Source organism: Aquarana catesbeiana, linkage group LG07 (genome assembly GCF_042186555.1).
Source record: "Aquarana catesbeiana isolate 2022-GZ linkage group LG07, ASM4218655v1, whole genome shotgun sequence".
NCBI classification, from domain to species: Eukaryota; Metazoa; Chordata; class Amphibia; order Anura; family Ranidae; genus Aquarana; species Aquarana catesbeiana.
This window is the reverse complement of record NC_133330.1, coordinates 132,544,114-132,557,933: the sequence shown is the minus strand read 5'-3', so window position 1 is coordinate 132,557,933 and position 13,820 is coordinate 132,544,114. Positions and strand designations below refer to the sequence as shown.

General features: G+C 45.5%; 1 protein-coding gene across 13 annotated transcripts in view; it reads right to left on the bottom strand.

The window, feature by feature from the left end:
* The window catches only part of NOL8 (nucleolar protein 8), a 602,139-nt gene that overhangs the window by 43,327 nt on the left and 544,992 nt on the right, over positions 1 to 13,820 (bottom strand). The window lies entirely within an intron of this gene.

Genomic DNA, 13,820 nt, shown 5'->3' with positions numbered 1-13,820 from the left:
TGGTCAATGGAGTGAATGCACCCATCCTGGATGATACAGCGGATACCCCTGAAGAAACTGTACAGACCACCATGATTCTACAAAACCCTCCTGTGAGCAGGACTAATCTCAAGGAGCAACAAGAAGCAGCTGACAAAGAAGAAAAAGAAGTGTGGAACAAGAAAGGAGCCACAGAAACTGAAGGGATCATGGCATTAAACAAAAGGCCGCGTCTGCCATGATCAATGTTTCCTGCAGTGGTACAGTGGGCCCACGGTGCCTCTCATCTGTCGAAAACTTTGAACGCCCTGATCAACAAATACTACTTAGCTCCGGGGATTACACCACTTACCAACAACTTTTGCAAGTCATGCACCATCTGTGCTAAATGTAACCCAGGGAGAATGGAAAAGGTACCTTTGAAGCATCTAGCAAAGGCCCAGTACCCCTTTCAAAGGATACAGATCGACCACATCCAGATGCCGAAGAGTGGCCGATATGAATATGCATTGATTGTCATTGACATGTTCTCTGCATGGCCAGAAGGCTATCCCGTTACCAACATGATGGCAAAAACCATGGCTAAAAGACTTTTAACGGAAATAGTGTGCAGATATGGTGTCCCAGAGGTTATAGAGAGTGACCAGGGGCCAGCTTTCACAGCTTCAGTGACCAAGGAAATATGGGTAGCTTTAGGGGCCACACCCCATACCATACTAAGAGCAGTGGGAAGTTGGAAAGATTAAACAGCACAATAAAATCCAGAATGCCAAAAATGTCTCAGGAAACATAGCCTTATTCAGTGTTAGGTACACTCCAAGGGGAAACCATGGCTTGTCACCCTATGTGATATTGTTTGGTTCAGCCCACAGACTAGGTTGTTATTTCCCACAACAGTTGCAGCTCCAACCTGATGTATTAACCGATTATGTGACTGCGTTATCTCGAGAATTAACCTGTATCCATTTGGAAGTGTTTTCTTCCATTCCAGATCCTGAACTAGATACAGCCACACACAAGCTGGTTCCCAGTGAATGGGTCCTGATAAAGAAGTTTGTGAGAAAACATACTCTTGAACTCAGATACGATGGTCCTTTCCAGGTTCTAACAACCACCACATCCGTCAACGTGGCCGGGAAGAACTCGTGGATATACGCCTCCCACGGCAATAAAGTCCCTGTACCTGAGGAAGAGGCCAAGGGGACCAAATGATTCTGTATATCCTTTCCATTGTGATTATTGTTCAGGGACAGGAGGTAGCCATCAGACAGCAAGATGGTATAACACAATTCTGGTATAACTCTTTTAACACACATGTAGCTACCTTCGTATTTGACTACTGCATTATAGTCTCCTGTCCCCAAGTTTTTTGCAATTTTACATGTATCAGGACACTGTCCACATCATAGGTCCATGTACATATGTGTCACGGATGACTACTGGGGCGACAACTGTGACTACTGGGGATCCGTGGGATGGAATACAGGGGATTACTGGGGGTATAAGGTACAGAGTGCTCTGGACAAGAAAGATAAAAATGAGAAGTCCCTACTTAACAGAATGACCTTACTAAAGACAGGTACGTGTTTGAATAGTGGGAGGACAGGACACAGCATGGAACTCACCCTAACCATAGAAAATCCCAGCCCTACAGATGCTGGTACATATGTCCTGAGAACATGGTTGGTGGGGGGTACAGGATGAACGATAGGGAAGTTCCAACTTAAAGACATGTATAATTAATCAGACTGGCAGCCCCCTCAGCCTATAGCTAACCCCCTGAGGCCCCATATACAGAAGTTAGGGGACATGGTAGCCATAGCAGACTCTACCTTCGAGGACACGATGGCTGCAGAGACCAAGTTTTCAGATGTCAACCTGTGGCTAGAGTGGATGATGTACAGCGCAGAGAAACATAACAAAACCAATTGTTATGTATGTGGAGGGGCTAGGTCTCATTTGGGAACAGTACACCTAAACATACCCCCCGAACATAAGACATGTTTCCTCAGCCTATTTACCAACACAACCACTGACCACTCCCTGTGTGAACATTGGAAGAAGGAATATCCCATAGTTATCAAGACACCAAGCCAGGAGAAGGTTTTACCATATATCCTGGCAATTACACATGCAACGGACGGTATCAGGGAGTGGGGAAACCCCTTGGAAATTTCACTAAACGTTACTGTGGATCTTATCCTCTGCAGATCTAGTGTAAAATCGAGTCCAGTCTTTGGGAGACGTGTACTGGATCTGCGGAGGTTTGAAAATTAGAAGCAGATTGACAGAACAGTGGACAGGAGAATGTGCGCTAGCCAAAGCCATAATGCCTCTGCATATTCTCGGAGGCCACTCCACAGATAGAACCAGACTCAAATGACAGACCTAACAGGGGGTGTAGGAGTGCCCCAGCAGGAAGCTTCGACCCTCATGTATACATAGACGCCATAGGGGTCCCTAGAGGGGTCCCAGATGAGTTCAAAGCAAGAGACCAAGTAGCAGCAGGATTTGAATCTTTGATCCCCATCATCACCGTAAATAAGAATGTAGACTGGATAAATTACATCTACTACAACCAACAAAGGTTTGTCAACTACACCAGAGATGCACTCCAAGGTTTAGCCGAACAATTAGAAGCCGCGTCACACATGACTTTCCAAAACCGTATGGCCTTAGATATGGTCCTAGCTGAAAAGGGGGGTGTGTGTAAGATGGTACCGATTGTCCTGCTCGGCGGCGGTGGTTACAGATCAGAGGAACGGAGCTCCCCAGAACACTGTAGTGCAGCTCCATTATCAACACGATCCTGCCCATGTAGGAAGCTCTTATCCTCTGGGATCTTTGGAGCTGCTTGTGCTTTTAGGGGCCCTCGTTCCCTCGCTGGTACCTTGGGGTCACCTGTCTATTCCCCTTAATAAAATCCTTCATGAACCAGTACTAGGATAATCCCCTGTGGAGTGCTCATGAAGTAAAGTTAGAGACAAAGTAAGCGCGTCTGGAAGGAGTATGGGATAACCCAGGTGTAGACCTCTCTACAACTAATCTTCAAGGAAAAAGGAAGCACCTGAGTACTTAATAAGGCCCCTAGAGGAGGTGGAGTTAAAGTGTGCGACCAGTGGTGTAATGAAACAACTGGTCATTTCACTTAAGACTGAGTTTGAGTGGTTGAATTTTAGCACCAAGTTTAAAAAGTCTGCATCCCCTTCAGAGTTTAGCAAAAAACTAAGGACTCATGAAGTGGGGTAGGGTAATAGGGGAGGCGTATCTATAAAAGCTTGCCAGTATCCAATAACCTGAAGGTGCAAGCCTATAACCCATAGTGTATGAATATTTTGCTTTTGTCCTGTACTATTATAATACAGTCTGTTAAAAGAAAGAACAGGCCAAGCTACTGGTTTTGGTGACCATCTCTGACTCACATGAATCTTAACAGTCTAGGGTAGATCAGTGAGGGACTTTGCAGGGAAAGACACAGGAGCACTTTAAGAACCTATAGGGTCAGTATCCGAAAGGAACTGGGTGAGATTGGCCAAATGATTGACAGCAGTAAAGGCTCCTGACAGCAAGATTAGGGGCTTTCCATCAACTGACCAGAGGTTCAAAAGAGGTAAATGAAAGATAAAAAACTAGGATAAACAGTGAACGAAAACTCTGCAGCAGTTTCAATCTAGTGATAAAGGTGAAAACGTGTCTTGTGAAAGGGGTTGATCCTACAAACAAAATAGTGCTAGCAAGGCGCCTAACTATAAAAAGGTAAATAGTTTACCGATCCTCTACAAAAAGGGAATTAACATTTAACAATCCAATCAAAATGATATATATATAATTTTGGATTGTTAAATGTTACTTCCTTTTTGTAGGGGATCGTTTGCCATTTTTCTTTATATATTAGGCACCTTGCTAGTGCTGTTTTTTTGTACCCTCTTTCCTAAGACACATTTTCATTCCAAAGAGGTAGCCCAAGTCACCAGACTGGAAACCATGCCCTCAGTAAACATCCTTGGAACCATTAGGATATCCTAAATCGGGGTCACTGACCAGGATCGGTACCTAAGCTACCGTTATCGTCCTATAATCAATGGTTCCATACATTATCCCCTATAGCAAAGGCAAGGGGGGGTAACTATAGCTTTTGGAAAAACGTGTCCTTTGATCCCTATAGCAGTACAAACAGACCCAGAGGGGAGGTTCTTATTCATTAAGGGTATGCTATATGGACATTGTTACACGTTTGCTTCCATATATGCCCCAAATACTTGCACAGTAGACTTCCTAGCGAAAACTCTAGGAATGCTGGACACGTTTGGGGATGGATTTGTGATTCTGGGGGGGGGGGGGGGCATTATCATTCAAAGAGCTTAAACATGTGAAAAAACTTTTTCGAGCTCTTCACTTGGTAGACAGTTGGCGGGCCCTAAACGAGGGGTTGAGGGACTATAGCTATTATTCAAAGACCCATAATGTGTACTCCAGGTTGGACCTATTCATGGTGGACCAGTACTACCTGGAACATGTGAGTGCTGTTACAATACAACCAATAACTATATCCGATCATGCACCAGTGGTGATGATGTTCCTGCTGGTATCTGTGGGTCACCGGGAGCGGACTTGGCGACGAAACGAGTTGCTACTGGATGACAAACAGATAGCGGAGGATATACGGCACAAAATAAGATATTTTGAAATAAATACATCAGGAGAAGTATCAGAGCAAACGATATGGGAGGCCCACAAGGCAGTTATCAGAGGGGGAACTAATAGCCCATGGGTCTCGAGTGAAAAGAAGAAAAAGGAAGGAGATAGATGACATGTTAGGAAATATACATGAGTTGGCGATTAAACATAAGAGCAATCTTGACCCTGGGGATGCCAAGCAGCTGGAAACGCTTAGAACGAAGCTCTCCATATGTCTGGATAGAAGGGTCAAGGACAAACAAAGATTTTTTTTGCACACAGATTTTATGAGCATGGGAACAAATGTGGCAAATTATTGGCCAATTAAAAAAACAGGAACTTTCCCATGTTCACAATATCCGAGTGAATAACAGTTAATAGATACAAAATATATAGCTATGGAATTCCAACACTTCTATAAGGGCCTATATAATATTCAATCAACCTCATTGAGAGAAGAAGGGGGTCAAGTGGAGGAAATAAGAGAATATATTAGGGAGTCTACACTACCATCTCTCTCTTCAGGGGTGGTGGAGAAATTGGCGGAGCAGATTACTAAGGAGGAAATAAAAAAAAGCAATAGAAAATTTACTGACAGGGAAAAGCCCAGGACTGGACGGTCTAACGAATGCGTATTATAAGAGATTTATCAATATTTTGACTACACCACTATGCAAATATTTTAACAAAATTACAGCTACCAACCCGTCACCCCCAGAAGCATTATTGGCTTATGCGACAGTTATACCGAAACCTGGGAAGGACCCACAATACTGCGCAAATTCTAGACTTATTTCCCTTCTCAATTCAGATACTAAATTACTAGCAGTGATATTAGCAATTAGACTACAGGATAAAGTAACACAGTTAGTGCATTTTGACCAAACTGGGTTTATGATGGGATGAGAAACTAAAGACAACACCATTCGGGCCCTTCACGTACTCCATTGGATGCAGAATGGACCTAATAAGATACCAAGAGTAGTCCTATCAATGGATGCCGAAAAGGCATTTGACAGAGTGAATTGGGTATTTATGACGGACGTATTAAGGGGAATAGCTATGGGGGAACGGATGATATGGGTATCAGCATTATACGCTGGACCTAGAGCAAAGGTCAAGGTTAATGGGACCCTGTCAGGCTGTTTTGATATAAGGAATGGCACATGGCAGGGCTGCTCCTTATCTCCAATACTATTCACCCTTATTCTGGAACCATTTTTATATAGATTAAGGGAAAATAAAAGAATAATGGGAGTGGGAATTGGCCCTAGAGAGCACAAAGTGTCAGCATATGCAGACGATTATTTTACCTTTCAAAACCACATGAATCCATACAAGCACTGATGCAGGAAGTGAGGAGATACAGAAAATTATTTAATTTTAAGATAAACAGAGAAATTGGTAATATTACCTAGTTATGTGCCACCATTATTAGCCACATCTTTGCAAAATAGCTACCATATGGAACAGGGAATCGTTATTTTATTTAGAAGTCCATATTACTGCAGATGCAAAACTCATATGAACTTAACTATAGCTCCCTGGTCGTGGAAATAACAGAGGATTTGCATAGAAGGAAAGACCATACACTAACATGGTTTGGCAGGATCAACACTCTTAAAATGAATGTAATACCTAGACTAATATATCTCCTGTATACTGTACGCATACCACTCCCCCAAATATTTTTAAAAAAGATACATAAACCATTTGTATCCTTTATATGGAAGGATGGAAATGCTAGAATAGCATATGACATCTTACGCAGAAGGGGGAGGGGGGAGTGGGGCTACCAGACATTGCACTGTATTACAGAGCAAATGTCTTTGGTACGCATCCTAAATTGGTGTCATGACTCCGCAAACAAAGCATGGGTCTCGATAGAGAAAAATAATCACAGTTAGAAACTTGCGGGAGCACCATGGATACCAGCTAAGGCCAGGGGATTGTCCAAATGGACATCCCCACTAACCTGGAATACACTGGCAGTGTGGGATAGAATAAACAAAACCGGGAAATATGCCCCTAGAACATCCCCACTGGCCCCTTTGGGAGGTTATCCATGGTTCCCCCCAGGGAGGAAAAGGGAGCGTTAGGCCCATGGGAATCAGATGGGAATACAATGTGTCTAAGGTAGGCCCCATTGGGAGTTTTTATCCCCCAAGCGGAACTGGTATCATCACAAGGGGACACGGCGATGGCAGGGTGGAGATGCTATCAAATGCTACATTTTTTTTTTTAACAAACTAGAACCCCAAGTAAGGACTTTGAACTCCCTCACTATATTCAAGAACATATGTCAGTTTCTGACACTTTTTAAACAGCTAGTTTTTTTTTTTTTTATTTGCTTCCTTCAGCCAACTAATTAAGGGGAGTGGTTAATTGCTTACAGGTGCTTGAGGCCTATATAACCTTGTGTAGAACTCATATTGAGCCTGTTGGAACTCTGTTCAAGTGGAACTGGTCTAAGTGGTAAGTTAAAACCAGAGTGGAGACCTTGAGCGGAGGAGTGAACAAGTCTTGCTTTTTGACTGCTGGTGATTGCTGGGTTGCATTTGTAGGTTCTTTTTGGGGCTTTTCCTTGTAGCTTTTTAACACCTTTTTTTCTGACCCTTTTTAAATAGCTAGTTTTTTTTTTCTTTGCTTCCTTCAGCCTATTAAAGGGAGTGGTTAATTGCTCACAGGTGCTTGAGGCCTATATAACCTTGTGTAGAACTCATATTGAGCCTGTTCATTTTTGAGTCTGCTGGAACTCTGTCCGAGTGGAACTGGTCTAAGTGGTGAGTTAAAACCAGAGTTTAAAACAGGAGGTAATAACAGGGGTCATAGTACCTGTGTAGTGTGAGTACCTGAGTGTTATCTGAGTAGTGTGTGGATCGTTAGTACTTGTGTACTGTGGGTGCGAGTAGGTCTGCGGGTGTTCTGCGAGTGCACGTAGGTCTGCGAGTGTCCTGCAAGCGCACGTAGGTCCGCGAGTGTCCCGCGAGCGCACGTAGGTCCGCGAGTGTCCCGCGAGCGCACGTAGGTCCGCGAGTGCACGTAGGTCCGCGAGTGTCCTGCGAGCGCACGTAGGTCCGCGAATGTCCTGCGAGCGCACGTAGGTCCGCGAGTGTCCTGCGAGCGCACGTAGGTCCGCGAGTGTCCTGCGAGCGCACGTAGGTCTGCAAGTGTTCTGCAAGTGCACGTAGGTCTGCAAGTGTTCTGCAAGTGCACGTAGGTCTGCAAGTGTTCTGCAAGTGCACGTAGGTCTGCGAGTGCCTGTGTATTGTCTTGAGTATTAGTGTCAGGAAGCTAGCTGTTAGGTAATTTGGACAGAGTATAATCCCCAATCATTAAATTTAATAGGTACGATGCCCGGCAGGTGTGAAGAGGAGACTCTTTGTACATCTTGCGGCATGTATGCATTCCTTGATCATCCCATCAAGGGTGAATACTGCTGTGCAAAATGTAAGCGCATTGTTTCCCTGGAAGCCCAGGTTCTGAATCTGGGGAAGCAACTGTCTGCACTGAGAAGTCACTCCATACTAAAGAAGAGCCAGGAACATACACAGCAGGGGCCAGCACAGAAATGGGTGGAGACAAAGAGGTGCAAGCACTAGCAAAGAGTAGATGGGTGACAGTCAGGAAGGGTAGAGGGGGAAGTGCCAGGGAGGCTGATCCAGGGCTGGAGCATCCCAATAAGTACGCTCCATTGAGTGACGTTGGTGAAACCAGTCAGGGACCAGCACTGCTGGAGTTGAGGGACTCCCCTAGCTGCCAGGGGAAGAACTCCTCCAGTGAGGGGGGGGGAGCGAAGGGAAAGGAAAGACAGATTCTGGTGGTAGGGGACTCAATTCTTAGAAGGACAGAGAGGGCAATCTGTAACAAAGACCTGAAGCACCGAACAGTATGTTGTCTACCGGGCGCTCGGGTTCGGCACATCACGGATCTGGTAGACCGATTACTGGGAGGGGCTGGGGAAGACCCAGCTGTCATGGTGCACGTTGGCACCAATGACAAAGTCAGATGGAGTGTCCTAAAGAACGATTTTAGGGACTTAGGAGCTAAATTGAGGAAAAGGACCTCCAAGGTAGTATTCTCAGGAATACTACCGGTACATCGAGCCACACCAGAAAGGCAGAGGGAGATTAGGAAAGTAAACAAGTGGTTGAAGAGCTGGTGTAGTAAGGAGGGGCTTGGTTTCCTGGAGGACTGGGCCGACTTCTCAGTCAATAACCGGTACTATAGAAGGGACGGACTGCACCTAAATGAGAAGGGTGCAGATCAGCTGGGGATGAAGATGGCCAAAAAGTTAGAGGGGTTTTTAAACTAGGGGATGGGGGTCCAGAGGTAGAGATAGTCAGCGCAGAACATATTCCAGAGGGCAGTATTGGGGGCATTAGTGGTAGGTTGACCAAAGCACAAAAACCCAAGGTAAGCATAGTAGCAAGTCCTAGTTGCAATCTCGGAACACCCAATACGAGGATAATATGCAACTGGTCTAAACTACGTGGCATGTTCACCAATGCCAGGAGCCTGGCGGACAAGATGGGTGAACTAGAGATACTGTTGTACGAGGAGGATTTGGATTTTTTGGGAATTTCAGAGACCTGGTTCAACAGCTCTCATGATTGGCTGGCAAACATTCATAGAGAGGATAAAAAAGGGGGAGGGGTATGCCTATATATCAAGAATAATGTACAAGTGAATGTGAGAGATAATATCACTAAGGGAGCTAGGGAGGAGGTGGAATCCTTATGGGTAGAGCTCCAAAGGGATGAAGCTAAGGGGAAAATAATACTGGGAGTTTGCTATAGGCCCCGTAACCTGAGGGAGAAGTGGAGACAGATCTCCCATCACAATTTGGATTAGCAGCAAGGATGGGAAGTGTTATCATAATGGGGGATTTTAATTATCCAGACATAGACTGGGCAGAGGGAACTGCACATTCATCTAAGGCTCGCCAGTTCATTAATGTCTTGCAGGACAATTTTATGGGTCAGATGGTAAACGCACCAACTAGAAATAAACCGTTACTGGATCTACTGATTACCAACAATACAGACCTGATCACGGATGTGGAAATACGGGGCAATTTAGGTAACAGTGATCACAGGTCAATTAGTTTCAGTATAAATCACACAAATAGGAAACAAAGGGAATACAAAGACACTGAATTTCAAAAGAGCCAACTTCCCTAAACTAGAAGGCATAAATTGGGATAAAATCTTAGGAACAAAGAACACGGAGGAGAGATGGGTTTGCTTAAAGAACATATTAAATAAGGGCATTAGCCAATGCATCCCATTGGGTAATAAATTTAAAAGAGCGAACAAAAGTCCTGGATGGCTTAACTCCAGTGTAAAAATGCATATAAAAGCAAAGGAGAATGCCTTAAAAAATACAAGGTTGAGGGATCATCATCAGCATTCAGACTTTATAAAAAATGCAAGAAATGTAAGGGTGCAATAAAGACAGCTAAGATAGAACATGAGGGGGCGTGGCTTAGCACATGAGGAAGTAGGACGCTTGTTCCTGAGCTCCCGCACACGCCGCGCACACAGAGGCTCTCAGCGCTTCCCAGCACATCCATCCAGGCCTGATATGGGGAGGAGAGGTGGGGGAGACATCCAGCGTTCCTCCGATCCACATCTTGCAGGTGATATCGATCGTTTTTTCACCCATTTGGGCCATAACCGCTCCGACCCCCCCCCCGTCCAAGATGGCGCCGGCCCGGACCCCAGGCACACATGCGGCCTCACAGGGAACAATGTCGCAGCGCTCCACACCCCATATGAAGACCAGGCAGCGTGCCAGGTCCCCCCCTGACTCAGAGACAGGCTCGGTCCGCTCCACAGAGCATTCCCCTGAATCCCACAGATCCTATGGATGGGACATGGAGGCATACATTAAAGCACTCCCCACCAGACATGATTTTGAGGCCTGTGTGCAACGAATGGAACGTTCATACAAACAAGAAATGTCTGAACTGCGCAGAGATTTCACCAATAGAATTGAGGAAGCGGAACACAATATAGAAGAAAATACAGCCACCCTGCATGCGCATGACAATATCCTGCATGAACATACCCTTCAGATCCAACAACTGATGTATCATCAAGATGACCAGGAAAATAGGGCCAGACGTAACAACATACGCATACGCGGCCTACCCGAATCGGTTGAAACTAAGGACTTAGCCCCTGCGGTAATTGCCATTTTCAATGAGCTACTCCAGAAAAACAAGGACGCCCCTTTGGAACTTGATCGAATCCACAGAGCCCTTGGCCCCAAGAATCCGAATTTAGAGCACCCAAGAGATGTGATATGCAGAGTTCACTTCTATGCAGTTAAAGATGCCATTATGCAGGCTGCACGCTCTCAAAAAGCAATACACTTCAATGGCACCGCTGTGTCCCTGCTCCCGGATATATCTAAACTGACTCTGGACATGCGACGCGCCCTAAAACCCCTGACTGGAGCCCTACAAGCAAAACAAATCAAGTACCGCTGGGGTTTCCCCTTTAATCTGTTTGCATCTCATGAAGGGAAATCTGCGATTTTTCGCACGCTGGGGGATCTCCCCAGGTTCCTCTGAACTTTTGAGCTACCACAGATCTCCATCCCAGACTGGCCACTTCACGCAGCCACTCCTGGCTTCCAAACTGCAGCAGGATGGCAGAAACGCACGAAGAAGAACAAGAGATCCAAACCGGACTTCCCTACTGCGACAGACGGCTGAACTCAGTTTAATGATGTCTGACTTATTTCCATAGATATCTCACAGCTCCTAGACCGGTGCAGACGTCCCTGTCTGCAGTCACTGTTGGAACACTTTACTGCTAACCCATTTTCTTTTTCCTTAAAACACAAGTTTTATGTTAATGTTCCATCCCCCTTGCTCCCTGTGAGGGGAGATTGCCTGTGATAACAGGCCACATACCTTCCCAATCCTTAATCACCTTCAGCCTTACCATTACCCCCCATCCGCCCCCCATCCCTCCCCTCTCCCCTCCCCACATCCCCCCCCCCATCCCGCCCCCTATCCCTCTCCCCCCCCCCCCCCCCCCTCATCCCTCTCCTTCCCCTCCCCCCTTGCATCCCTTATTGAAAATGTTAATATTTTGTAGCTGAATATGGAAGCCCTCTGGGCTGCTTACAAGCTGAGATGTTCTATGAGATAGGCCCTCCTTAGCTGTGATGGGTACCTATTCAGTGTTCAAGTAGCAGCACAGAGTTTTGAGAAGTTATGTTTATAGTTCTTATATTCTGAATCTTTGATAAATGCTGCCCGGCGTGTGCGGGCTCCCCTGTGCATAACCCGCTGTACCCCCCACTTAGGCCCTTCAGCGCCCATAGAGGTATTAGCTGAAATGTTGTTAACAACACTACTAGTGAGGCTTCTTCGGCCTCGTTCTCCTCCCTTTTCTTCTGCACTTCTTTTCTTACTTCTCCACTTAATTCTCTTCTCCAGTTTCGCCACTAGAGGTCTCCCCTCTCCCTCTCTTGCCCCCATCTCCCATACTCTTGAGACAGCGAGCTTCCATGGTCCTTATTATTACACATACTGTAAATTTATTCTTACATGGCAGTACAACCCTCCCTAAAGATCTCCTTGCTTAATTGCAGAGGTCTCAACGTCCCGGAGAAAAGACGACAAATATTATATCATTTTCATAAAATAAAAACCCAAATTCTCCTCCTACAGGAAACTCATTTTAGAACAGACAAATGTCCACAATTTTTACATAAACAATATCCTGTTTGGTTCCATAGCACCAACCCCTCCGCAAAATCTAAAGGGGTTTCAATAGCATTTCACGCCTCCTTCACTCCAGATGTCCTTGACACATATGTCGACCCCTTGGGAAGATATATTTTTATTAAATTGTCTTATCTGAATACCATTTACACTGTCATTAACATATATTCTCCCAACCAGAATCAACAACAATTCCTCTCATCAGTGATCTCCCGTCTGAAAAAATTCTGTATGGTCAACATGATCCTGGGAGGGGACCTCAATGCCGCTCTGATACCTCGTCTTGATTCATCCACCGGTAAGTCCTCGATCTACCCGACCTCCCTGACCAACATCAGAGCATTACTATCTGACCTATCCTTAGTAGACACCTGGAGGATGCTACATCCTAATACCAAAGACTACACATTTTTTTCTCCTGCACATAATTCCTACAGTAGACTGGACTACCTTTTCGTTTACCAATCTTTATTAGATTATTCACCCTCAGCCTCTATTGGTCTCACCCTTTGGTCAGACCACGCCCCCATACACTTGAGCCTAGGACATATTCCATCACGCAAACGGAGCTCCTCCTGGAGACTTAACGATAATTTACTATTCAATTCCGTATGCTCGGAAGACATCATACAGACCATCAAACACTTTATCGCGGATCATGCCCAAGACACCACTAACTCGCTCACTAAATGGGAGGCGCTTAAATGCGTACTCAGGGGCAAATTAATCCAACACGGAGCCCGACTGAAACATGCCCGCACTGCGGAAATAACACGACTTCTCTCCACCATTGCCAAACTAGAAGAATCGCACAAAACAGATCTTACTAGCCCATCTCTCCTTGAACTCACTAACGCGAGAAGAGACCTCCTGCTTATTTTCGCAGAAAAGTCTCTTGTCGCCCGAGACGAGGGAAAGTTCAACCATTACTCACAAGCCAATAAATGTGGCAGACACCTAGCGCACACCCTCCAACCACGCCAAATCAGGAGACCTATACCACTAATAAACTCCCCCGTTAAAGGTAAACTCATGCAGAACTCAGCAATTGCTGAGGAATTTCGCACATACTACTCCGCTCTTTATAATCTCTCCCCCCAGAATCCACGTACTACGCCTACCCCACAGGACCTGTCCTCCTACATCCAAGAGACAGCACTCCCATCTCTTCCTCTTTCGGATATGGGGGACCTTGAGACCCCCTTGTCCGAGGAGGAATTTCTATTCGCTATTAAAAATCTTAAGAACGGCAAGAGTCCAGGTCCAGACGGATTCTCTCCCCGCTTCTATAAAACGTTTGCGCCGCAACTATCCCCACTATTAACAAAGGCGTTTAATGCCATTGACGAAAACATTGCCATGTCCCCATCCATACTCCAAGCCCAGATAGTTGTCATCCCCAAACCCGGAAAAGACCCCT